We start from the raw sequence: 27226 nt of genomic DNA, 5'->3' as shown, positions 1-27226 counted from the left end.
ATTGGATATCTGGGAAAACAATAGGGGAAAAATTACCCAAAATCCCAACACCACAATCCATTTGATACCGGTATTTTGGTATATTTCCTTCTGATCCTTTTTCTATGCATATTTTTCTATATAACAAAAATCACAGTGTTTATATTTTATATCTTCTTTACTATTATGTCTTAAGGATTTTACATGGTTTTCCTAAACGTTATGCTTAATAGCTGGTCATTTTCCATCAAGTGGATGTAACAATTCCTTTTGTTGGAAGTTTCAGGTCTGTCTCATTTTTCATTGTTGCAAAAAATGCTGTAGTGAATGTCAGTGTAATTTTAGGATTTGGATTGTTCTTTAGAATCTAACGCTAGGTTCAGAGAAGTAGAATTCCTTGATTAGTGTTTTAGTTATTATATGGCTTTCAATACACCTTCCCAATTTCTTTCCCCCAAAGCAAGTGCCAAATTACATTCTATTATGAGTGTACCCAGGAAGAAAAAAAAACATTTTTGATAAACTGGTAGCAATCTTCAGCGAGACTCAAAAAGCACTAACTATAAAAGATTGATAAATTTAACTACACTATAGTAGGAAAAGACAAAATAGGAATTAAGCCCATGAAGATGAAAACATACTCAATTACATTAGTAATAAGAAAAATGCAAATTAAGCCACAATTAGATACTATTTCACACCTTACAGATTATCAAACCTTTCAAAATCTGTCAGTACCAAGTACTAACAGAGATGTAGAGTGGTGGGAACTCTCCTCAGCTATTGGTGTGTAAGTTGTTACATTTATTAGGGAAAATAATTTGGTGCTACTTCTTAAAGTTGAACATGTATATAACTTATTTCTAGGTCTTTTCACAGGGAACCACGAGGCATTTGACATGCTGTTTTGTAAAAGCCCCAAACTGGAAACATCCTGAAAACTGATCAGCCAAAGAAGAGTTTCATAAATTGTGCTATATTCCTGCAGTGGGATACTCAGTGTCAGTGAATATGACTGAACCACAGCTATACAGAGATGCATGATTCTCAACACACATGTAGTGAAAGAACAAGAGTATGATTCCATGTACATAAAGTTCCAGACAAAGCAAAACTAGGTAATATATTGTCCAGACAGAGATAAGTGGTATATCTACATAATGCAAGAGAATGATTAACCTTTGTTGAAGAGGAAGGGAGATGAGAGTGGAGAGAATATAAGGGACTTTTGTGATTCTGAAGGTGATTTATTCCTTAACTAGGATGAGGAGGCATGGGTGTTACTGTTTACTGTCATATATATTCATATACTTTTGAACTGTGATATCTCACAAAAAATGTGGAAAGTTTATTGTAAAATATTGCTAACATACACACGAGTGTAGACTAGAGAGAACAATTTTAAAGAACATTCACATATGCACCACACCGATTAATCAATTCTTAATATGTCATATTTGTTTCATATTATTATTATTATTTTTTTTGGCTGTGCCGCACAGCCTGTGGGATCTTAGTTTCCCGACCAGGAATCAAACCTGGGCCCCCTGTAGTGAAAGCGCAGAGTCCTAACCACTGGACCACCAGGGAATTCCCTTCATATCATTCTTAAGGAAATAAAACAATATAGGACTTCCCTGGTGGCACAATGGTTAAGAATCCACCTGCCAATGCAGGGGACATGGGTTCGAGCCCTGGTCCGGGAAAGATCCCACAAGCCACGGAGCAACTAAGCCCGTGCGACATAACTACTGAGCCTGCGCTCTACAGCCCGCGAGCCACAACTACTGAGCCCGTGTTCCACAACTACCGCCCTCGCACCTAGAGCCCGTGTTCCACAACAAGCGAAGCCACCGCAATGAGAAGCCCGCACAGCGCAATGAAAAGTAGCCCCTGCTCGCCGCAACTAGAGAAAGCCCGCGCACAGCAACGAAGACCCAACGCAGCCAAAAATAAAATATAAGTACATTAATTTAAAACAACAAAAACAATATATTCTGTAAGGCAGTGGTCCCCAACCTTTCCAGCACCAGGGAAGTGGTCCCCAACCTTTCTACCAGTTTCGTGGAAGACAATTTTTCCATGGATGGGGGTTGGAGGGGGGTGATGGTTCAGGCAGTAAGGCACGCTACGGGGAGTGGCCTATGAAGCTTCACTCGCTCGCCTGCCACTCACCTCCTGCTGTGTGGCCCGGTTCCGGTACCAGTCCTCAGCCCGGGGATTGGGGACCCCCACTGTAAGGGACACTCATGTGCCCTCCCTAACCCCATTCCCCTCACCTTCAAGCCAACTCATTACCAAAGGAGAGCACGCTTCTGTAGTTCTCCAGCATCACGTCTCTGTAGAGGTCCTTCTGAGCCCAGTCCAGTGTGTCCCACTCTTCCCTAGTGAAGTACAGAGCCACATCCTCAAAGGACAGCAACCCCTGGAAACACAGCGACTAACAGCTGCAATTCTTAAAATAACTTTGTGAGCTACAGTATTATTATACAGATGGTCAATATTTGAGGCTTCTCTGGCCGCTTGGTCTCTGCTGCAGTCACTCAGCTCTGGTAGCACAGAAGCAGCACAGACAACAGGAGAGCAAATGGGTGTGGCTGTGGCCCAATAAAACTACTCCCGGCTCCAGATAAGTTTGCCAACCCTGCTCTATACAACCCTACCTTCCACATCCTGCATTTCTTCTGCCCGGATCTCTCAGGAAAGAGATGGCTCACTCCCGTGAGGTCACTGAGGACGGAGCAGCGTGCGGGCCATTCACACGGGATGGACAGGCTAATGGAACCAGTCAGGAAGGCTGGAGCTTGCGGGGCTGGCTGTCGTAGGCACCGCTACCCACTAGGTGTGAAGGGGGAGGACGGGAGGGGACACTGGGATCCAGAAAGTTGTTGGAGAAGCAAGACCGGAGCGGGGGGCAGCGCAGCAGGGAGGGACTGAGGGATAAACCCCCAACAGCGATCCCCTCCAGGCCTCTGGTCCCAACCCCATCCCCCTGCCAGAAGCCAACCCAAAGCATGAGTAAGGGAACCCGCGGATGGAGAATATAAAGGCCAGCCTCCCAGGGTGCAGACAAAGTGGGGAACGGTGGAGAGTGTCTCCACGGGGCCAAACACAGACCGCTGAGCACCGTGCCCACGGCAGAAGTTTCCATCTGCAACTGTGTATCCAGCTCCTGGGGGCCGAGAGGCCTGGCGTCTGCCCCCCACACTCGCTGTGGTTCAGGGGGTGTTCGTGCGGAAGGGCTTCAGCAATAGGAATACCGGCCCCACCTGAGATGCTTCACGCCGCTTCCCTCTGCAGACAGACCCTGAGTCTCCCAAACAACAGGCCTTCCTTTCCTCCTGCCCACACCTGGTCCAGGGTTAGGGTCTCAAGCCCCCTCCCCCATCCCGAATACCCTCTGTCCCTAGGGCTGCCTGTAGATGCCCTCATCTGCCACACCCACCCGCTGCCTTCTCTGCACCTGCGTGGAGGCTCCCAGGTGCTGGGATACAACGGTTCAAACCCCCAGAGTTATCTCTGTGCGTGGGGTTTTCTAGCTGGGCCCTTCGTGTGGCCCCACAGTTCTCGCCCTCATGGTCCTCACCAGTGGTCTTCTCCCCCTTTATCACTCCCGTTCCTTCAGGAAGCATTTACTGAGCACCAAGAAGTCGCTGGCCTCCGTGCCACACGCCAGTGACAGTACACGCACAGAGGTGACAGCTCCTGCCGGGCCCAAAGGACCAGCCCCTCGGGCTGAGCACTACTCGACTCTAAGGGCCACTGTTCACATGGCAGCTGTGACAACGGGGCCCCCAGAGCTGCTAAGTGCACAGCCTGTGCGACCCACGGAGCCCCAGCCCCACTTCAGGGAGTGAAGGGTCCAGTGGGGAAGCGGGAGAAGTCAACACGATGACGATCCAGGGGTACACGGGGGGCGACGGGGGCTGTGAAGACGGGGGCTCACCCCACCCCCTCCTCTCAGGAGGCACTGCCAGTCACATCCCAGAAAACAGCGCCCGGGGCACATGGCCCTCACCTCCTCCCGCCTCCCCACCGGCTCCCAGACATTCCCTGCATTGGGCCTCACCCCTCCCCTCTTCTCCCTCCTGGTGAGCCCTCCTCCTCGGCCTGATTCCATTCTCTCCTGTCTCCTGCGGGGTCTTAATCCAATGACCACGACTCTCCTGTCTTTGCCCTTTTCCCCCTTGTGATACTGTGATTTAAATAAGAAATATATATTTGGTCTTCCTCCCTACTTCTGGCAGAGTTCCTAAAAACCCTTGGATTTTCCTAAGGGATAAGAACAGAGGAGCATCTTCTAATATTTGGGCTTTTGTCCTCGGTTTCGGAAATAGCTCCAGGGCCATACAGGTGAGAGGAACGTCTTGTTACTTTTAACAAATCCCTCAACCACACCTGAGTTCATGTTAATGTGGAAAACTCCTAAGGATGGGGCTGGATGTCAGGGGAACAAGCATGTGATGAGAGGGTTAGAACCTTCACCCCTAGCACCTGAGGGGCGGGGAGAGGCTGGGGTTCAGTCAGTCACCAAAGGTCAGTGACTCGACCCATCACGCCTACGTAATGAACCCCCATAAAAACGCAGAAATGGAGGTGCTGGGGGATGTCTGCCTGGAGAGGAAAGCCCTGCACCCCTTCCCCACTCCCCCTGCCCTGTGCCTCTCTTCCATCGGGCTGATCCTGAGTTGTCGCCTTTTACATGAACCAGGATCTGCTCAGTAAACCGTTTCCAGAGTTCCGTGAGCCACTCTACCAGATCAGTGGCACCCACGGAGTGGGTCGTGGGAACCCCAATTTAGAGCCAGTGGGTCAGAAGCACAGGTGACAGCCCGCACTTGTGATTGGCATCTGAGGTCGGGGCGGGGGGCGGTCTTGCGGGGACTGAGCCCTTACCCTGTGGGTCCGATGCTAACTCCAGGGGGACAGTGTCAGAATGAGTTAAATTGAGGGCACCCAGCTGGTGTCCGAACAGTCAGAAGTGAGGCGTCACGAAGCAGAGCAATACAGCCGCGTTCCTTCCCAGACTACCACTCCTGCCCGTGGCCCGCAGGATGCTGCCGCCTCTCCTGCCTTTACAAAGATGCTCCTGGTGCCTTGCTCCCTCCTGCTTCCGTCCTCTCTCCTTCCCTTACTGGGCCTTTTCTGTAAAGAAAACCCTACACACTCACCTCCAGTTACCCCACACCCACCCAGTGGCTCTTCTGAAGCTCTCCTCCTGAGCTCAGCCCTCCGCCCACATGGGAACACAAGGGAGAGTAACGGGGTTAATGCAGGACCTCAGAGAGATTTCACAGAGAGGAGTTTTGAGCTGAGTCTCAGCATATGCAGAGGTGGGTTGCCTGTGGACAGGGAGAACAGGATGCACACAGGCCGGGGGACAGAAGGGAGTCCACATCTCTGCGGGCGGGTCCTCTGGCCGTCAGGGAAGGCAGGAGATGCCACCAGAAGGGCAGACAGAGCTCTGTGATCCCTCAGCAAATGCGGACACGCTGGGCCAATGGGTCAAAGCGCTGCCCCTCGAACTCCCTCTTGCCTCCCTCCCGTCCAAGACTGTTCTTTCCAAATGGTCGCGATGGTTCCTCACGTGTCTCCTCACTTTTCTCCTCAGCTTCTCACAATCACCCTCCATCATGTTACGAGTTCAGTAACTAAGCTTCCAGTGTACCCTTTGATGCCAACAGATCAGAATTTATCCTGTGTTGCGGGACTTTGTTTCCATAGCTCCCTCTCCAAATGGCTTGTAAGTGCCTTAGGCGAGAGCTTCTCTCCCAGCACAAAGGCAGTACTATCTGGTATACAGTAGGTACACAATAATGCTCACTGACAGAAACAAGGAGCAACTGTGGTGACAACAGCTAAAACTTACAGAGCGCTCCACATGTCACTAGATACCCTGCCGATACTCCACGTGCCCCGTTTCACTGAATCCTCACAACTCTGTGACAGCTACTATCATTATCCCATTTTCCAGATAAGGAAACCGTGAGAGATCAGGTATCACATCTAAAACAGAGCCTGCATTTGAACCCGTCTTGCCCCAAAGTTCAAGTTCTTTACATCCTACCTTCCAAGAAGGAAAAACCCCAGCTGATGAAGATGGCTCAACCTGAACAGAGGAGTTAAAGCCATGTGAACGCCATGGCCCGGCGCTGAGACTACACCAAGGAAGGGGAGGAGGAACCCTGCTCACCTTCCACAGGACTGGCAGGAACACGGCTTCCATGGCCTGGCCTCTGAGGTGGTGCAGGCTCCTGGCCATCAGGCTGAGCTGAAGGAGAGGAAAAGAGCACACGTAAGGCCAGCCCCGATTTAAAGCTCTCTCACCAGGCAGCCCTGGACAAGGAATTCCAACAGGGCCAATGAACCTCATCTAAATACCCCAATCACTGAAAGCAGCAACTCAAACAGACATTTGTACCCCCATGTTCCTCACAGCATTAATCACAAGAGCCAAATGATGGAGGAAACCCAAGCATCCTGGACAGATGAATGAATAAACAAATGGTGGTCTACAGACAATAGAGTATTATTCAGTGTTAAATAGGAAGGAAATTCTGACACCTGCTACAACATGGATGCACCTTGAGGACGTTATGCTAAATGAAATAGGCCAGACATAAAAGGACAAATATTGTATGATTCCACTTATATGAGGTAGCTGGAGTAGTCAAATTCATAGAGACAGAAAGTGGAAGGGTCCTTTCCAGGGCCTGAGTGGAGGGGAAAATGGAGAGTTGGTGTTTAATGGGTGCAGAGATTCAGTTTGAAGACGAAAAAAGTTCTGGAGATGGACCATGGTGGTGGCTGCACAACAATGTGAATGGGGGCTTCCCTGGTGGTGCAGTGGTAAAGAATCTGCCTTCCAATGCAGGAGACACGGGTTCCAGCCCTGGTCCATGAAGACCCCACACACTGCGGAGCAACTAAGCCCATGTGCCACAACTACTGAGGCTGCGCTCTAGAGCCCACGAGACACAACTACTGAGCCCACATGCCACAACTACTGAAGCCTGCATGCCTAGAGCCCATGCTCGGCAACAAGAGAAGCCACCACAATGAGAAGCCTGCACACCGCAAAGAACAGTAGCCCCTGGTCGCCACAACTAAAGAAAGCCCGTGTGCAGCACTGAAGACCCAATGCAGCCAAAAATAAATAAAATTTAAAAAGAAAAAAAAATCCTAATTTATCCCTCCCCACCCCGACCTTTCCTCTTTAGTAACCAAAAGTTTTTTTCCTATGTCTGTGAGTCTGTTTCTGTTTTGTAAATAATATTATCATTTTTTTTAGATTCCACATATAAATATCATATGATATTTGTCTTTCTCTCTCTGGCTTACTTCACTTTGTATGATCATCTCTAGGTCCATCCTACCGAAGAAGTTTTGTTTTTTCTTTAGAGATTTATTATTTATTTGTTGATTTTATTTATTTTTGGCTGCATTGGGTCTTAGTTGCAGCACGCAGGATCTTCGTTGTGGCGCATGGGCTTCTCTCTAGTTGTGGCATGCAGGTTTTCTCTCTCTACTTGTGGCTCACAGGCTCCAGGGCACGTGGGATCTGTAGTTTGTGGCATGCAGGCTCTCTCATTGAGGCATGCAAGATCAGTAGTTGTGGTGCGTGGGCCCAGTTGCCCCACAGCATGTGGGATCTTAGTTCCCCAACCAGGGACCGAACCTACATCCCCTGCATTGGAAGGTGGATTCTTTACCACTGGACCACCAGCGAAGTCCCCCAAGAAGTTTTAAAATTCCTAATGCTCAGGCTACACCCCAGTCCAATTTAATCAGAAACTCTGGTGCTATGACACAGTATTTTTTTTTTTTTTTGGCCACACTGCGTGGCTTGCAGGATCGCAGTTCCCTGACTAGGGATTGAACCTGGGCCCACAGCAGTGAAAGTGCTGAGTCCTAACCACAGGACTGCCAGGGAATTCCCTGGGACCCAGTATTGTTTTTAAAGCTCCTTGGGTGATTTCAATGTGCATATAAGGTAAATAAATATTGGTTTCAGTGTTTGCAAATGTGCAAATGAACAGATAGACTGTAGGGACACAGAAAAGGAGGACTTTCTGGGTTTAGATTTTTTTCCTCTTTTTATTTCCTCTCTTTTTTCCCCCTTATTTCTTTTTATTTCTCTTTTTATTTCCTCTCTTATTTATTTCCTGGTAATTTTCCTCTTTGGGATCCTGATCCTCCCCACTATGGCTTCAGGCTGAAACTACTATTTATAGAGCCATCAGCCTCAAACAATGTTCAGTCTGCTCCTCTCATTACTTTTTCTACTGATATTAGATGCTCAGTTCCTTACTGTTTCCCTGACCAAACTAGAGTTTCTCCTTCTGTGCTCCCCTAGAAATTCTCTTCACTGCTTCAGCCATTTGGTTTTGTAACTGAGATATTTACATGTACCTCTTGTCCTCCTCCATACCTAATAACATTTCAAGGAAGATGGTCAATTTTTGTGTGACATAGCCTCATATGTTTTTGTAATATGCCCTGTAATATTTAGAGCAGTTCTATACAATCAGGAGAGAATACATAATTATTTCACGAATTTGCTGCATTCTATTCATCATGAATTTCTTTATGTTGATGAAAGGCTGAATGCACACCGAAGGTTTTCTCACATCTCTTAAATTTGTAGGGGTTTTCTCCTGCATGAATTGTCTGGTGTTGAACAAGAGAACTCTGGCTGAAGGCTTTGTCACAATCAGCACATTTACATGGTTTCTCTCCAGTATGAGTTCTCTGATGTCCTACATGAGCTGAGCACTCACAAAAGGCTTTCCCACATTCATTATATTTGTAAGGTTTCTCCCCAGTGTGGGTTCCTTGATGTTGAATAAGCGCTGAACAGTAACTGAAGGCCTTCCCACATTCACTACATTCATACGGCTTTTCTCCTGTGTGAGTTCTCTGATGTTGAGTAAGGCCTGACCTGTCGCTAAAGGCTTTCCTACACTCTTTACATCCATTGGGTTTTTCTCCAGTATGAACCCTTTGATGTTGAATAAGGGATGAGGTGTCACTGAAAGCTTTCCCACACTCCTTGCATTTATAGGGTTTCTCTCCAGTATGTATTCTGTGATGTTGGATAAGGTATGTGCTTTGGTTGAACGCCTTCCCCCATTCGTTGCACTCACAGGGCTTTTCTGTGGTATGAATGATATGATGTTGAATAAGGGCTGAACGATGACTGAAAGCTTTTCCACATTCATGACACTCATAGGCTTTCTCTCCAATGTGGATTCTCTGATGCTGGATAAGTGACGAGCTCCAGCTGAAGGCCTTTCCACATTACATTCAGAACATACATAGAGCTTCACTCCTGTATGAATCCTCTGGTGTAGGATAAATCCTCTGATGAGTAGTAACTGAAGGACTTGCCACACTCACTGCATTTCCAAGGCTTTTTCACTGAGTAAACTTTCTGATGTTTAATTGTGTTTGAACCTTCCCTGATTTCATTACAATCCTCCATAGTGTTTCTCTTGAGTTTAATTATGACTTGCCAATTTCCCTGATGCCTTTGTAATGTGCCTCCACATTCCCAGACTTTTACCAATCTGAAGTTCCAGGAATCATCCTTTGTAAGTCTTCCAATTATCAGCTCCCTTTCAGATGATACTTCTTCATAAACTTCCTGCTTTGAAAGGGACACTTACATTTCAGGGATAGATTCAGAATCTGAAATAAATAAAAAGTACAAATGTTTGTGTTCTCCATGCTGAGAGAAAGAAAACTGTTGAGGTGGCAAGAAGTTAAAGAAAATTAAAATGATGCCTATTAAAAATGTTTATTTGAATGTTCTCAGAAAAAGCCTCATGGCAACGGCAGCTGACAAAGTTTCAGTGAATAATAGAGATGGGAGAATGATGAATATGAGGCACAATAAAAGGTCAGACATGAGGATGCTCCACCTGAGAAAATGGACAACTGAACAGACTAACCAGGGAAGAGGATAAGCAGACAGGATGAGAATAAATGTTAATATTAAAATAACTGAGGAAGTGGAGGGAGGGATGAAAACACAGGTGGAGATTGGGCAGCTTTGAAAAAGTATTGGACAGAAAAATCATTTATAATAATATCACATGGAGACAACTACTTTTGATTTTTTAAATCATCATCTCTAGTCCTTTTTTTTAAGATTTTTTTTGACATGGACCATTTTTATTTATTTATTTATTTATTTATTTAAATTTATTTTATTTATTTATTTTTGGCTGCATTGGGTCTTCATTGTTGTGCACGGGCTTTCTCTAGTTGCAGCGAGCAGGGGCTACTCTTCGTTGTGGTGCACAGGCTTCTCATTGTGGTGGTTTCTCTTGTTGCAGAGCATGGGCTCTGCTCTATGTGCATGGGCTTCAGTAGTTGTGGCACGCAGGCTCAGTAGCTGTGGAGCACGGGCTTAGTTGCTCCAAGGTATGTGGGATCTTCCCAGACCAGGGATCAAACCCATGTTCTGCATTGGCAGGCGGATTCTTAACCACTGCATTGATGTGGACCATTTTTAAAGTCTTTATTGAATTTGTAACAATATTGCTTCTGTTTTACATTTTGGTATTTTGGCCACAAGGCATGTGGGATCTTAGCTCCCCGACCAGGGATCGAACCCACACTCCCTGCATTGGAAGGCGAAGTCTTAACCACTAGACCACCTGGGAAGTCCCTCGTCCTTTTTTAAAGGCAGATTTTTGTTTGTTTAGTATGTGCTTTACATATGATTTTGTCTCTACTAACCACTGCCCCCTCCCTCCCTCCTTTCCTTCCCTTCCTTCCTTTTTCCTTTCTTCCTCCCTTCCTTCTTTCCTCTCCCTCTCTCTCTCTCCTTTTTTCCTCCTTTTTTTGTCAGAGCCAAATTTCTCAAACAGATTTTGGACATTGTCTCATTATGCACTTGCTCCTGACTCACCGCAGTCTGGCTTCTCTCCCCACCACTCAGTTGAAACTGCTCTCATTGAAGTCACTATATGTCACCTAAATCCAGAAGATCTTTTTCATTCGTAGTTTACCTGGGCCTCTCAATAGCACTTGACAGTGTTGACCATGCCTTCCTCCTAACAACATTCTCCTGCTGCTGTTTTTCCCTATCTTTATTCAGATATAATTAACATATATTCTCTCTTGACTTCTGTGATTCTAAGCTCTCCAGCTTTTTCTCCTGATCTTTATTTATTTAGAACTTTTCCTGCTGTTTCTTCTTCTGAAATGTTAATGCTTCTTAGTGTTCTGTCTTAGGCCCCCCTCTTTGGCCCCTGCGCTCTCCCATTGTCTTCTTTGAAGACATCATCCATTCCATGGCATTAACTGCCTTTTTTATTGAAATATATTTGACATATAACATTTTGTAAATTTATTTTATTTTTTAAAAGATTTTTTTGATGTAGACCATTTTTTTAAAAAGTCTTTATTGAACTTGTTACAATATTGCTTCTGTTTTATGTTTTGGTTTTCTGGCCGTGAGGCATGTGGGATCTTAGCTCCCCAATCAGGGATCAAACCTGTACCCCCTGAATTGGAAGGCGAAGTCTCAACCACTGGACCACCAGGGAAGCCCCAACATTTTATAAATTTAAAGTATATAACATGGTGATTTGACACATGTATTTATTGTAATGTGATTGCCATTGTAGCAATAGTTAGCACTTCTATCATTGTCATACAATTATTTCTTTTTTGTGTTAAAGAGAGTTCTTCAAACAGAAAATATCTGATACCAGTCAAAAACCTGGACCTAAACTAGGGGTCAGTAAATTATGGCCCACAGGCCAAATCTGGCCACTCCCATTTATTTACATGTTGTTTATGGCTGCCTTCATGCTACAATAGCGGAGTTAAGTAGTTGTAACAGAGACTATACAGCCCACAAAGCAGAAAAAATTTACTATCTGGTCCTTCACAGAAAAAGTCTGCCAACTCTTGATCTATATTTTAAAAAATGAGGGGTGTTGGGAATGGTATAAATGAAAATAAATATCAAAGTCATTTTTTCTTTTTTTTGTTGACAGCTGTGTTTTTTAAAAATTTTATTGGAATATAGTTGATTTATAATGCTGTGTTAGTTTCTGCTGTATAGCAAAGTGAATGAGTTATACATTTTTTCTTATTTTTAATTGCTGTAAGAGACAATTGACTGTCTTAAACAAAAATAGTAGAAATGTATTGTGGTTTTACAGCATCTGCAAAGGTAAAATGCATGACAACAACACAAAAGATGGGAGGGAGGAATTAGAAGTTTACCAGAGTAAGGTTCCTCATACTATACATGAAGTGGTATAATATTCTTTAAAGGTATACTGTTATTAAATAAAGAAGGATATTGGCAACTGTTGTATAACCGTTTAAATTTTTTAAAAATATTTAATGGTAAGTTAATAGTGGAGATAAAATGGAATAATAAAAAATAATAAAAAAACAGGCAGAAACAGATAAAAATGAAGAAGGAAAAGATGGAGGGACTTCCCTGGTGGTGCAGTGATTAAGAATCCACCTGCCAGATGTTGGACAGTCTTCAGCCACTAGTCTGTCTCCATTCAGCACCAGGAAGCTCACACTGGAGAAAGACATTACATGTGCAGCCACTGTGCTCTTGGCTTTTTAACATAATAACCTATGAAAGCTCTGGAGATTAGCCCATGAGGGAGACACCCCCCAGAAACTGCATCTCGTACATCCAGAAATGCTCACCAGGGAGATTCGCAGTAAGGGCCAGGTTCGTGGGAAACTTTGGTGAACTCAGTTGCACTTTCACACCTGCCTCGGTCTGTGACTGGAGTTCTGTCACTGACCGTGTGTATTACAGTAGCCACCCTCCTGCTATTAGCTGGCAGGGAGTATAGTCACTATAGTTAATAATACTGTATTGCATGTTTGAAACTTGCTAAGAGAGTAAATCATAAAAGTTCTCAACACAAAAACTTTTGTAACTATGAGGACAATGTGAAGTAGACCTATTGTGGTGATCATTTTGCAATATAAACAAATACCGAATCATTACGTTGTATATCTGAAACTAATAAATATTATATGCTATTTATAAAAAAAAAAAAAAGGAATCTGCCTGCCAATGCAGGGGACACAGGTTAGATCTCTGGTGCAGGAAGATCCCACATGCCTTGGAGCAACTAAGCCCATGTGCCGCAGCTACCGAGTCTGCACTCTAGAGCCTGCAAGCCACAACTACTGAGCCCACGTGCCACTACTACTGAAGCCTGCGCACTCTAGGACACGCATGCCGCAACTACTGAGCCTGTGTGCTGCAACTACTGAAGCCCACGTGCCTAGAGCCCATGCTCCACAACAAGAGAAGCCACTGCAATGAGAAGCCCACGCACTGCAAGCAAGAGTAGCCCCTGCTCGCCTCAACTAGAGAAAGCCTGCATGCAGCAACGAACACCCAACACACCAAAAAAAAAAAAAAAAAAAAGATGGAGCAAAAACAAAACAGCTAGCTGTATGGGGAATTTAAATACAACCATAACAGTAATTACTTTAAATGTAAATGGTCTATACATACCAATTGAAAATCACAGAGACTGTCAGAATGGATTTAAAAACCAGACCCAATTATACGCTGCCCAAAAGAAACTCACTCTAAATAGTTAAACAAAAAGAACAGGAAAATATAGTATGTGAACACTAATTGAAAGGAAACTAGAGTGGCCATATTCATATAGGACAAAGTAAACTTCCAAAACAAGGAGTATAACCAAGGTCAAAAAGGGACATTGTATAATGATAAAGGGGTCAATTCACCAAGAAGACATAACAATTCTTTTTTTTTAACATATACATGTGTATATTCTTTTTCAAATTCTTTTCCCATTTAGGTTGCTAACATAATATTGAGCAGAGTTTCCTGTGCTATACAGTAGGTCATTGTTGGTTATCCATTTTAAAAGTAGCAGTGTGTACAAGGACTTAATTCTTAATGAGTATGTACCTTACAAGAGTTTCAGAATACATCAAGAAAAACTGATAGAACTAAAAGGATAAATAGATAACCCACAACTATAGTTAGAAATTGCACACTCCTGTCAGTAATCAATAGAAGCCAATAGACAGGAAATCAATATACAGAAGACCTGAATAATACTGTCAACCAACCTGACTTAATTAATTAATATTTATTTTCAAGTGCATATGGAACATTCATCAAGACTACATTATGGATAATACCACAAAACTCAAAAATTTAACAGAATTGAAATCATACATAGCATCTCTGACCACAACAGAATCACTACAAAATTGAAAACAGAAATTTATTGAAAATTACCTAGAATTTGGGAAATTTATAAACGATCCATGAGTCAAAGAGGAAATCGCAAGTGGAAACAGAAATTATTTTGAATTGAATGGAACTGAAAACACCACATATCAAAATTGTGGAACGCAGCTAAACTCAAAGGAAATTTATAGCATTACGTGTTCATATTAGAAGAGATGAAAGATCTTATACAAATGATCACTTTGAGAAACTAAAAAAGGAGAGCAAGTTAGAGGAGAAAAATAATAAAGATAAGTGCTTAGTGAATAAAATTGAAAACAGAAAACAATAGAATCAGTGAAGTCAAAATCTGTTTCTTGGAAAAGAACAACAAAATTGTTAAACTCCTAGGAAGACCAACAAAATTAAAACAGAGAAGACAGAGATTACCAATATCAGGAATGAAAGATGGGAAATCATTACCAGAGTTAGTTCAAGAATAGATAATTTGGGGCTTCCCTGGTGGCGCGGTGGTTGGGAGTCTGCCTGCCGATGCAGGGGACACGGGTTCGTGTCCCGATCCGGGAAGATCCCACATGCCACGGAGCGGCTGGGCCCGTGAGCCATGGCCGCTGAGCCTGCGCGTCCGGAGCCTGTGCTCTGCAACGTGAGAGGCTACAACAGTGAGAGGCCTGCGTACCGCAAAAAAAAAAAAAAAAAAAAGAATAGATAATTTGAATGATCCTATAACTAGCAAGGGACCTGGATTCAAGGTTAAAACCTTTCCAATAAAGCAAATTCAAGACCCAGATGGCTTTACTTGATTGAGCTTTCAGTGCCATATCTAATAAAATTTTGCCTTATAAAAAGTCATAAAGGGGACTTCCCTGGTGGCGCAGTGGTTAAGAATCCACCTACCAAGGCAAGGGACAAGGGTTCGAGCCCTGGTCCAAGAAGATCCCACATGCTGCGGAGCAACTAAGCCTATGCACCACAGCTACAGAGCCTGCGCTCTAGAGCCTGTGAGCCACAACTACTGAGCCCATGTGACACAACTACTGAAAGTCCACGTGCCTAGAGCCCGAGCTCCACAACAAGAGAAGCCACCGCAATGAGATGCCCGCATACTGCAATGAAGAGTAGCCCCTGCTCACTGCAACTAGAGAAAGCCTGCGCACAGCAACGAAGACCCAATGCAGCCAAAAATAAATAAATAAAATAAATAAATTTATTTGAAAAAAAGGTCATAAAGACTGTCACTAATGTTTCTTCTAGAAGTTTTATAGCTTTAGGTTTTATACTTAGGTCTGTGATACATTTGATTACTTACTATATACGGTGGGAGATATGGATTGAAGTTCTTTTTTTTTTTTTGCATGTGGATGTACAATTGTTCCAGCACCATTTATTGAAAAGATTCTTTTCACCATTTATTGAAAAGATTTTAACATTGAATTGCTTTTGCATCTTTGTCAGAAATTAACTGAACATATATACGTGGGTCTATTTCTGGACTATCTGTTCTGTTCCAATGATTTACCTCTATCCTTTCACCAATACCACATCGTTTTAATTACTACCGCTTTATAAGTCTTAAAATCAATATATAATGAAGCTGTCCTTTTTTAGTTCCACATATGGTGGACTTTTACTTGCCAAAAGAGAAAACAAACCCAATTATGAGCTCAAAGTGACCAGGCATCCCCTAGGGGCTCAGGGCTCTCTGGATCTTAAGCAAAACTATGGCATTTAGATATCATTAGTTATAGAAGAAGCTTATGTCCCAGTAAGCAATATGCATGAAATAACCTTTTTAGCCCAAAATACTAGGCTCCCACAATTCTCCACTTTCATATCCATGCCCATGTACCTTTGGGCAGAATTCAGCTGGGCAGAGTTCAGCTGTTCCTCCTCCACATGGGTGAAGTTCATTTCCTCATCCTTGACTGTTGTCAATTCCTGGAAGAATAAGCACATTCTTGTAGGACTTGGTAATCCTTGAGGGAAGAGAACAATCTAGAACAGGAAGTGTATTTTAATCTGAAGGTTAAAGCTTATTTTAACCATTTTAATGGAATATTCTATATTTTCTAAGTATTAGTCTGTAATAGGGAAAATAATAATAGCTAACATCTATAATTTATTTTCCACGTACTAAGTCCTTTGAACTACCTCTTGTAATAACTATATTAGGTAAGCACTATTGTTAACATTATTTACAGATGTAAGGATCAGATCTGAGATTTGGACCCAGGCATCCTGACTCCAAAGCTATACTCTTTTTTTAACTTATTTTTTATACAATTTTTAGAGGTTACTTTCCATTTACAGTTACTACAAAATATTGGCTATATTCCCTATGCTATACAACACATTCTTGAGCCTATTTTACACCCAATAGTTTGTACCTACCACTCCCCCACGGGTATACTGCCCCTCCCCTGCCACTGGTAACCACTAGTTTATTCTCTACATCTGTGTGTCTGCAAAGCTATACCCCTTTTTTTTCTTTTTGGCCTAGACGCACGGTTTGTGGGATCTTAGTTCCCTGACCAGGGATTGAACCCAGGCCCTAGCAGTGAAAGCACCGAGTCCTAACCACTGGACCTCCAGGGAATTCCCCTGCAAAGCTATACTCTTTTTTTTTTTTTGGCGGTACGCAGGCCTCTCACTGTTGTGGCCTCTCCTGTTGCGGAGCACAGGCTCCAGACGCGCAGGCTTGGCGGCCATGGCTCACGGGCCTAGCCGCTCTGCAGCATGTGGGATCTTCCCAGACCGGGGCACGAACCCGTGTCCCCTGCATCGGCAGGCGGACTCTCAACCACTGCGCCACCAGGGAAGCCCAAAGCTATACTCTTAGTTATGCTCTTCTGTCTCTTACATATATTACTAAATAAATTGAATATAAAGTAACCATTGAATGACAAACAAATGTTAGTTACTAATAATGTCATAGATGGGATAAGTCTCAGAAATGTAATTATACTGATTCCTGGAATGTTCTGAGATTTAATAGAAATTCAGCTTGATATACTGAATAGATAGTCATGCTACTCTAATAGACGCATCTTCTTTCTCTGTACTTAGGGTCATGACTTCTAGTTCTCCTTTAGTAATTAAAGTTGCTCTGAACGAGTGGATTTATTGACTTGAAATTGAAAATGATCAACTGTTCTAAGATTCAAACACTTATGTTATATTGACAGTCACGCGACTGTACTTTGTTGACCAAAATTAATTGGAGAATGCTTTCTGGGAAAGTCAGTCAATAGAATAGATTATCACCTGTAACTCACAGGATTATTAATTTAAAATCAACGAAGTAATGTTTGAAAAATGTCTCTAAATATTGGAGTTCCCCAGAGCCAGCCCTTAGGCATCTACTCTTTCATCTGCTCTTACATTCCTATAAACAATCTGCTGATTCTCCCATCTTTAAAAAAAAAACCAACCTACTGGTCTTACTATTCCCTCCAGCTATCACCGTACTTCTCTCCTTTAGAGTAAAACTCTCCAAAATAGCTGTCTGTAGTCCCTGGCTCCAATTTTTCTCCTCCTATTTTCTTCTGAAACCATTCCAATCAGGCTTTCTCTCCTACCGATCCCTGAAATTGTTCTTGGCAGTCACCAATGAACTTCCTATTTTAAAATCCAATTGTCAATCCTCAGGCTTCATCTTACTTGACTTAGCAGCAGCATTTAACACAGCTGATTACCCCCTGCTCCTTGAAACCCTTTCTTCAACTCGTTACCAGGATGCCAGACTTTTGGCTTCCCCTTGCCTCACTGGCCACATCATCTCAGTCTCCTTTGCTGGCTCCACTACCCCTGACTTGGAAGTGTTGGAAGCTACAGGCCTCAGTAATAAGATCTCACCTTTTTTCCATCTATACTTATTCCCTTAGTGATCACAGTTTCATAGTTTAAAATACCATTCACACAGATTACTCCCAAATTTAAAGTTCCAACTGGAGTTCTTCCCAGAGCTTTGAGTTTCCAAGGAAAATTCACTTTCATTCAGTCCTCCAGATGGGATTTCCATGAACCTCTGCAGCAAGATAAAAGAAAGAAATGAGGACACACTATGAACACCAAGCTGAGATTTCATGGGAGGGAGATTAAACTCAAACTTGCCTGGAACTCAACAGGAAGGGGCTCTACAGTAGGCTCCACTTCTTCTGTGCTCTGTTTTTGGGGCAGAGAGGCATCCTCAGTAGTCATAGCTGGAAGGAGTAGGAAAAAAGCCATGAAGGAGATAAACTATAGCTTCCCACTTCCAAATTCACTAGGACAAAAGCTATCACAAGACAGATGAATTATATACATAAGGCCTACTCCACTTAACTCAAAAAGTTCAGATAGAGTAAGACAATAACATGAAAGTGCTTTGACCAAAAAGTTAAACTCATGGACCCATAATATCTCAACATTTTGGAACAATCTAATGGGGGTGGAAGAGTATGACCTGTTCTTTATCACAAAAGCAAGCACTATGGAATATTCTCCCTTCCACGGATTCAGAGGGAAGGGAATGTGGATGAGAACAGAAATGTGGAAAGAGGAAGATGAGACAGGGGGATGCTATACAAGGAGCCTACTTATGGATTTCCAAACATGGTACCTTACTGAGTTTCTCTACTTTGGGGCCTTCTCCTGACATGTGTCTGCTTCCCTTTTCTTTCATGCAGAGGCAACTAACCTTTTCATTCTCATCAAGGGTATTTCCTCCACTTGTCCCCACCTTCAACTCCATGTTTATTTCTGTAATTCTTACCTTTTTCTTCAACTTCAATGGTCAGATAATCCATGATCAGCTTCTCTTTGTTGTCCTGTTATTGCTATGACTTCCTCCTTATTCACTGTTTTAGATGAGATAAACATGGACTTTTCAGCAATACATAGTCTGCTTCTTTGTATATCATTCAGCTCTACCCGAAAGCTCTGGAGAGAGATTTTGGGGTAGGCCTGCCCCACTCTGGAATTGATTCCTACTCCCTGGGGCATCTCCCTCTACCTCTACTACTAGGAGGCTTATTATTTTGCTTAGAACCCTTATAATTTAGCGTAAATCAACCTTCACAGCTGGAAGACCCTCCTCTGGAGTCCTAAGGTCAGTCACTGGATTCCACACCAAGGCAAAAAAAGGAGAGCACCGGGGCAGTGAACTGTGAGCTTCAGTCACACACCTGGTTCCAGACGGTGCACAAACTCTCATGAGACCCTCAAGCACAGAAGTGGCCATTAGCTGGCCTGTGAATAATATAACAGTAACTGCAAGCAGGGCTCCCACAGTTGCCTTATCTCTTCCTATTCATAAACACCAGGCAATTGATAGATGGGGCCCTTGCTTACGCATTAAGACCCTGAAAACATACAGGCCGGGATTCCTTTCCACGTTGAGTCAAACCCCAAATACAGGCAGGCCCCAAAACTCTGATAGAGCAAAGCACAGAAGGGGAATGAGAAAGACACGGACCCCATTCTTTACTTTCTGTCCCCAAAGTTCAGAAACTTAAGAACCTAGGTGGAGTGACAAAACCTAAAGCTAACACCAACGAGAGGCACTCACGCCCTCCCTCCACACCTCGGAAGCCGAGCACTCAGGCCTCCGCACTCCCCTTCCCAGAATCCCTTGGTGTGCCACGCCCCCTTCAGGCTCCCGGACTCTATTTCCCAGAGCGCTTAGCGGCAACCTCGCTTCCGGGACTCCCCTTTGCTCAGAGCAAGGCTCCCGAAGCCGGCTAGCTACCCAGCCGGAAATACCCGAAAGGAGCGCGCGGAGCTCCCGGGGTTGGGACCGGGACGCCGGCAGGGCCCAGCCCTGACCCTGCCGAGGCCGGGACCTGAGAGCCCGGCTCGCGCTGCGGCGGGAGGCATTAGATTCGCACGCCCGACGGGCGGGTCGCGGAGATCCGCGCCTCTAACCCGGTTTTCTCTTACCCCCGGACGCGCTGTGGACCCGGCTCCCGCCCCAGGGCTAGACTCCCGCCGGGCTGCGCTCTGGGAGGGACGGGAGGGGCGGACACAGTCGCCTTCCGGACCCACGGAGCTGCGGGGAGACAAAAGGCTCGAGCCCGAGGCTCCGTCTGGAGTCGCATCTGCGCACTTGGAGGCGACCGCGCCGGGTCGGGGGTCCCGGCGGAAGGACTCCACTTCCCAGAGGACTCGGGAACACCGGTGCCTGTCCTGGGAGCGCCTGCAGAGCGAGGGGAGAGAACTGCGGGCCTTTCCTGTCGGCCTCGAAATGGAGATCATTCCCCCCCTGATAGGTCTCTTTTCTGAATAAACTGAGAAGCTGTTGTTTAAAAGCTCAGAGTGATTTGAGTGTCTGATTATTCTTTGGGAGTGGGCGATGGGGACCTGTGACACATAGTCTTTTTCCTAGTATTTCTCATTCTTTCTTATAATAAAGCCTCAAATCTGGACACCGAGCGCTAGTGCTGATTTTGTTGAAAGCATTTTGGCTGATTTAAAAAGCATCGTCACGGGTGAGCAGCCGTTGTCCTGATAGGAGAGATATAAAAGAAGAAGCATGGTTAGGAATGAGTTCACAAGGAAAGTTAGATGTGAGAAAGAAGCAAGTAGGGAGGTTGGCTCTGAAGTGGAGGATTGTGCGGACCTAGGAACGTTAGTACTATACCGGGAGGGCCACTTCCTGGAGCCAAAGATCAACCAAGATAAAAGATACTTCTTCCCACAGTGTCAGAAACACTCGGGGCTTTAGCTTCTAGTTCTTCACAGAAATCCAGGGAAACCCGTCTCATTTCTTTCCTTTTTTTAAAAATAAATTTATTTATTTTTATTTTTGGCTGCGTTGGGTCTTTGTTGCTGCGTGCGGGCTAAGCAGCAAGCGGGGGCTACTCTTCGATGTGGTGCCCGGGCTTCTCATTGGCTGGCTTCTCCTGTTGCAGAGCACGGGCTCTAGGTGCGGGCTTCAGTAGTTGTGGCACTCAGGCTCAGTAATTGTGGCGCACAGGCTTAGTTGCTCTGTGGCATGTGGGATCTTCCCGGACCAGGGCTGGAACCTGTGTCCCCTGCATTGGCAGGCGGATCCTTAACCACTGCACCACCAGGGAAGCCTAAACCCATTGTTTTTCAATTGCCGTTCTAGTCCAAATTACCATAGTCACCCGAACAGTCTCCACATCTGATCTTGCCTTTCTTCAATCTGTGCTATTCAAAGCAGCCTAGATGAAGATTTAAAAATTAAATCTGTTTATGTCACTCTTCCCAGAACGCTTCAGTGGCTCCCTCTGCCCTGGAGTAAGGTGTAAACTCCTTAACACAGTTTATAAAACCCTGCATAATCTGGCTCTGCCAATCCTGAAGTATCTGTGGCTACCTTCCTACCTTTCTCTATACTCAGATCACATGGGCTTTTTAGTATCTCACGTCCCAAACTTTTGCTTTCCCTTAGTCTGCACATTCTGTTTAGAATATCTCCCTCTAGTTACCCTTCAGATTTCAGTTCAAATGTCACTTCTTCAGAGAAGCCTTCCCTTCCCCTTCCTTCCCTTTAATTCAAATTAATTCTCTTGCAGAACCCTGTTCTTTCTCTGCATAGAATTGCCACAATTTATGATCATACATTTTTTTCTATTATTTAATGTACACAGACACACCAGAATGGGTGTCAACAGCTTGGAAGAAAATCCCAGAGACAATAGTGGAACATACTTAAGAATTGCTTTATTACAATATTCTTGGTGACAAGGAAAATGATACTGGGTGAAGAAAACATGGGCACAGACAACACTGAGTGGAAAAATGATTCAGAATAGGATTCAGAGTGTTAAGAGTTTAGCAATGCCTTAACCATTTTATTTTCCTCTTTATGTGAGTACAAGCGTCATATTTTAAATGTTTGATTAAAATTATGTCTAAGTAAGTCTAAAAGGGATCTATTAATAACATGAAATAAAAGGTCAAAGTGATAATAAAATATTATGTCATAATTTAGTTGGCAGTGTTTTTTCTTTATTGGTGGCACAAAAAATAATGGTGCGTCTTATAATTCCATGGTGTTTTAGAATCCATGGAATACTCCAGGTTGTTTACTACTGACTTTGTGAACTGTAAAATGAAAAATTCTGAAATAAATCATCTCTAAGACCTCTTCTTGTTCTGTTGTTCGGTGCTTCTCTGTGTTAAGGCCTGGATCTCAATGCTGTTGGTGGGCAGACTCAGGGGACTTGGCTCTGCTTGTTAAATGCCATTATTCCTTTTTTTTTTAAATTGTGATCTTTTTAAAATTGAAGTATAGTTAATTTACAATGTTGTGTTAGTTTCAGGTGTACAGCAAAGTGATTCAGTTATATATCTATATCTATATCTATATCTATCTATATATATATATATCTTTAACGCTTAAGTAAATTTTAATGGCATGGTAAATTGGCAAAGAAGATTTTTATACCAGTTGGATGAAATACAGTGTAACCATGAATAATATGCAGTATCCACTCCTAGGTATATATCCCAGAGAAATAAAAAATATACCCACATAACATCTTATAGTATGTGAATGTCCATAGCAGCATTATTCACAGTAGCCAAAAACTGGAAACAACCCAAATGTCCATCAACTGATGAATATATATATAAAATGAGGTCCATCCATACAATGTTTATTATTAAGCAATGAGAAGAAATGAAGTAGTGACACAGGCTACAACATGGGTGAACCTTGAAAACATTAAGTGAAAACATCTAAGTAAGAGAAACCAGACCCAGAAGGTCACATATTGTGTAACTTCATTTATAGGAAACTGTGGGAAACGGTCAGCCTTGAGAGCAAGCTGCGGACATGCCAGGCATGCCGCCGCTGCTCGAAGGGACTGTGCTTACTTGTTCCCCTCCTTGTTCCATTCCATGGGAGATAAATCACCAGGGTCCAGAAATCAGAAAGAATGTAAAATGAGACAAGCAAAGCTGTCTCCCCCCTGCACATGCAGGTTATTTTTGATGATTCTGGGTTTATGGGTTTTCTCCCAGGGAAATTAACCTTGAGCCGAGACAGTCTGTAGATAACGTAAACCACCATCTGGCAACCTTCCTTTTTCTAGTCTATATAATCTGCAACTGTAGCATAATAAAATTTGCCTTGCAACCATCAGTTGTCTTTGTCCTTCTGACCCCATTCATCGGTGCTACTTGAGTTCCTTACCCCTTCCCTTCTGACCCCGGGCGGTGAAATCCTCTTTCTCCGGCTGGTCCGCGTAGGAAACATCCAGAATAGGCGTATCTATGGAGACAGAAAGTAGATAGATGAATGATTGCATAGGGCTGGACAGGACAGTGGGTGTGAGGAAATGGGTAGTGACTGCTAATGGGTAAAGGGCTGTTCTTGGTGGTTATAAAAATGTTCTAAAATCGATGGTGGTGATGACCGTACAAGTCCGTGAATATACCCAAAGCTGTTAATTGTACACTTTAAAAAGGTGAATTATATTGTATGTGAATTATATCTCAATAGAGATGTTTTAAAAGACACATTAAATTTATAGGTAATATCTGTTAGTGTAGTATTATGGGGGAAATTGTTTTACATGAAGATTTTTACAAGAGAATGATGTGTTAGGACATATAGACAGAAAAACCCCAGTGAAGTTACACATCATGGCAAGAGCCTTGGTTTTCTCTGAGATGTTTGAATTTGGGTCATTTTAAGTTTTCTCATCACCATGTCCTGTATCGACAAATTTTCTATTAAAGAGCATATTTTACTGTTTAAAAGAAAAAAATAGTAATTGCCTTCTTTTCAAAATAGGGCAAAATAAAACACTCTTCCTTGAGTCCTGACTCAAGTACATTCTTGTGTGAAGGGCTGGAGGAAGAGGGTCCCCACATCGTCTCTTCAGTCTCTGCTTTGTGTTTTGCTGGTCACGTGTCAGAATCTCTTCAGATAAATTATGAGACTGGGACCTCCCTGAGAGCCTGATCTATTTTATCCTCTGACCCGTCCCCAGCTCCTAGAAGGGTGCTTGGACATCCTAGAACATCATGTGTGTGTTATCCTGTCATGATTATGCAAATGTTTGGGCAATAAATTATTATGACCGCTCTTAGAGTCACTCTAAAGAGGAGAAAACCTTCAGAGGCGAAGCATCCCGCACAGACAGCGGATTCCCCAAGCAGCGCCCCTGTTTCTGTTTACAGAAGACCCTCACGGCCACTGCTGCAGGTCAGTAAGTTTCAGACATTTGGACGTACGGAAGGGAGGGAGGGGGGGTCAAGCACGACCGTCCCCAGGCAGGTGACATGGGGAGAGTCAGTCCTGCAGGTCACATCCAGGAATGTGAAGGAGGAGAGAGCACAGCTCTGGTCCCCAGGCCACTTTTGTGTCCTCGCAGTAGGACCGGCTCCAGCTATGGATCCAGGACGTTCCTAAAAGCGCGCTCATCCCAAGTGAAGACGATTGACCTCAGAGTTGCCTTCCAAGAGCTGCCCTCCCGCTTTCCCTGGGTAGGTAGAACTTCCCCCTGGCGCCTACTGATCCTTAGGGAGCTCCTGTGACAAAGGGAACTCTCACCGTCCCACCTCACATTCCTCTGGCTTAGTGGCTGCAGGAACCTCGGTCTCGGAGAAGGGGCTGGACCAACAGCGCGGTTTGGAGGATGGCCAGAGCCTTAAAAGCGCCAGGGACCGCAAGCTGCTTCCGGAGGCGAAGGCAAGTGTTCTCCAAGCTCCTTCCCCTAACCCTGTCTACCTTTACTTTTTCCACCTTTCCACCTTGCTTTCTACACGCCCATGATGTAAAGACAAGAAGTGCAGAGAGAACCCCAAACCCTCTGGATGCATGGAGAGCAAACACTGAATTCTGCAAGGGAGAAGTGAGGAAGTTAGCATGTGATAAATATCCAAAACAGACCAGCATTCGTGGCTTCGTGGCACAAAGGTAGTGCGTGTGTCTCTAGATCAGAAGGTTGAAGGTTCAAATCACGTTGGTATCCAAGTAGATATTACCCCTCAATTCTGAGATTTCACCAATCCTCGACCTTTTAAAAAGGAGGCTTTTTTTTTTGCCTCGCGGCTTGTGGGATTTTAGTTCCCCGACCAGGGATTGAACCTGGGCCCTCCGCAGTGAGAGCGCAGAGTCCTCACCACTGGACAGCCAGGGAACTCCCTAAAAGAGAAGTATTTACCTATCTATTTATTTATTAAACACAGCAAAGGACAGACTTTTAAATGGAAGGGGGTTGAGGTTGGCTTAATTAATTAAGTGAAAGCTTAATCCTGATAAGTCTGCAACCGTCCCCATTTCTGCCAGCCTGGGTTTTTCCTTTTTGAGGTCGTGGCCACTGGTTTGTATCTGGAACTTGATTGTTTCATATCCCTCTAAGAGAGATGCATTTAAATGAATCCTAAGTGACAAAGTGGTAAATGCCAGTGTAGCTTTCCACTCCCTTAGAATTCAGGAATTCGATCATCAACGTAATAAACTTTGAATCAACTTCACAGTATTTTCTCTTTAACCACAAAGCTCAGGGGCTTTTAACAGAGGAAGCGCAAATCATGAAGTCTGTTTGTTGGTGGCAGTTGAGGTGGGGAGGGGGGACAGGGAAACTGACTTCATCAAGATGACTCAAATATCAACCCAGAGAGACTGTGCCATACCTGTCTGGGGACTCAATAAAACTACGTCCACATCAGAGTGAATTCGTTAACAAAGTCTCCTCATGCCGTTTTAATGTCCTGTCTGAAGTCGTCTGATGTCCTACCTGAAGCTTAGTCCTGATAAGGAAAAGGATGGAACGACCTAAATTTTGGCTCACCTGGGTTTTTCTTCCCTTTCAGATCATCCTTATCTTTCTGTTAAGTGCCTGTCCATTGCTGAGTTGTTCACAAGAAGTTTCTCTGGACTAAAGAAAAGGTAAGAGAAAATCCACGGCTGGGAGCCCGCAGACAGATGCTTGTTTACTTTTGTTCACTACTGAATTTATCCCTTGGGGCAAGAGAAAAAGACACAACCTTGACCCCGACGTGATTTGAACACGCAACCTTCTGATCTGGAGTCAGACGCGCTACCGTTGCGCCACGAGGTCTTGGGAATGGCCCTATTTTTTATGCCTTAGAGGGACAATTTCAGTGGTTGTCAGGTGCAGCGTCCAGTATTTTTTTCTTTTACTGCCCTCACTACGGCTTGGGATTGGCTGTGAGTTCTTTGTCCCTTTTATAACGAGGCTATTCAAAGCGACATGTAAATGTAAATGAAGCAGGTGGGAAGCTGAGGGCTCAGGGAATACTCGCCCTGGTAACTCGGGAACCCCACTTCCCCTACGGAGGCTTAAAGGAACGATGTTTGGGAAGAGACTGGAAAATATGAAGCTCAGCTCACAGGGGAGGCAGGGTGGGGTGATCAGCTCTCCGGGTTCTCTTGTCCCAGTGCTTTTGCATGTGGAGCGCGGGGAGGATTTGCACGTGGGTCACACCTACGGAGGAACACTATTTCCCTTTACCAAAAGGGCGCTTAGAAGGGTTTTTTTTTTCTTTTTTCTTTAAAAAATAACGTATTCAGGGGAGAGGGATAAATTAGGAGTTTGGGATTAACATATCCACACTACTATACATAAAATAAACAAGCACCTACTGTATAGCACAGGAAGCTATACTCAATATCTTATCATAACCTATAATGGAAAAGAATCTAAAAAAGAATATATGGGGGCTTCCCTGGTGGCGCAGTGGTTGGGAGTCCGCCTGCCGATGCAGGGTACACGGGTTCGTGCCCCGGTCCGGGAAGATCCCACATGCCACAGAGCGGCTGGGCCCGTGAGCCATGGCCGCTGAGCCTGCGCGTCCGGAGCCTGTGCTCCGCGGCGGGAGAGGCCACAACGGTGAGAGGCCCGCGTATCGCAAAAAAAAAAAAAAAAAAAAAAAAGAATATATGTATTTATATATTTGTGTGTAGATATATATAGTATATAACTGAATCACTTTGCTGTACACCTGAAACCAACACATTGTAAAACAACTGTATTTCCATAAAAATTTTAAAAAAACAAAAAAATTTTAAAGTAACATATTCATTGT

General features: G+C 44.1%; 1 long non-coding RNA gene across 2 annotated transcripts; it reads right to left on the bottom strand.

Annotated features, from left to right (window-relative positions):
* Positions 1-14321: 14321 nt before the first annotated feature.
* On the bottom strand, positions 14322-20539 carry LOC309817229. Of its 2 annotated transcripts, none has more exons than XR_014296102.1 (6): positions 20135-20539; positions 18969-19053; positions 18329-18417; positions 18071-18242; positions 16065-16153; positions 14322-14869 (listed from the first exon to the last, which is right to left on the bottom strand). It is a non-coding gene; the product is annotated as an uncharacterized lncRNA (long non-coding RNA). The 2 variants fall into 2 exon arrangements; XR_014296103.1 differs by having other exon boundaries at positions 18127-18242.
* Between the last annotated feature and the right edge of the window lie 6687 nt (positions 20540-27226).

The sequence above is a fragment of the Mesoplodon mirus genome (assembly GCF_964341445.2).
Source record: "Mesoplodon mirus genome assembly, chromosome: 15".
Classification (NCBI taxonomy): Eukaryota; Metazoa; Chordata; class Mammalia; order Artiodactyla; family Ziphiidae; genus Mesoplodon; species Mesoplodon mirus.
Note: the sequence above shows the minus strand (reverse complement) of the source record. Positions and strands in the feature narration are given on the sequence as shown.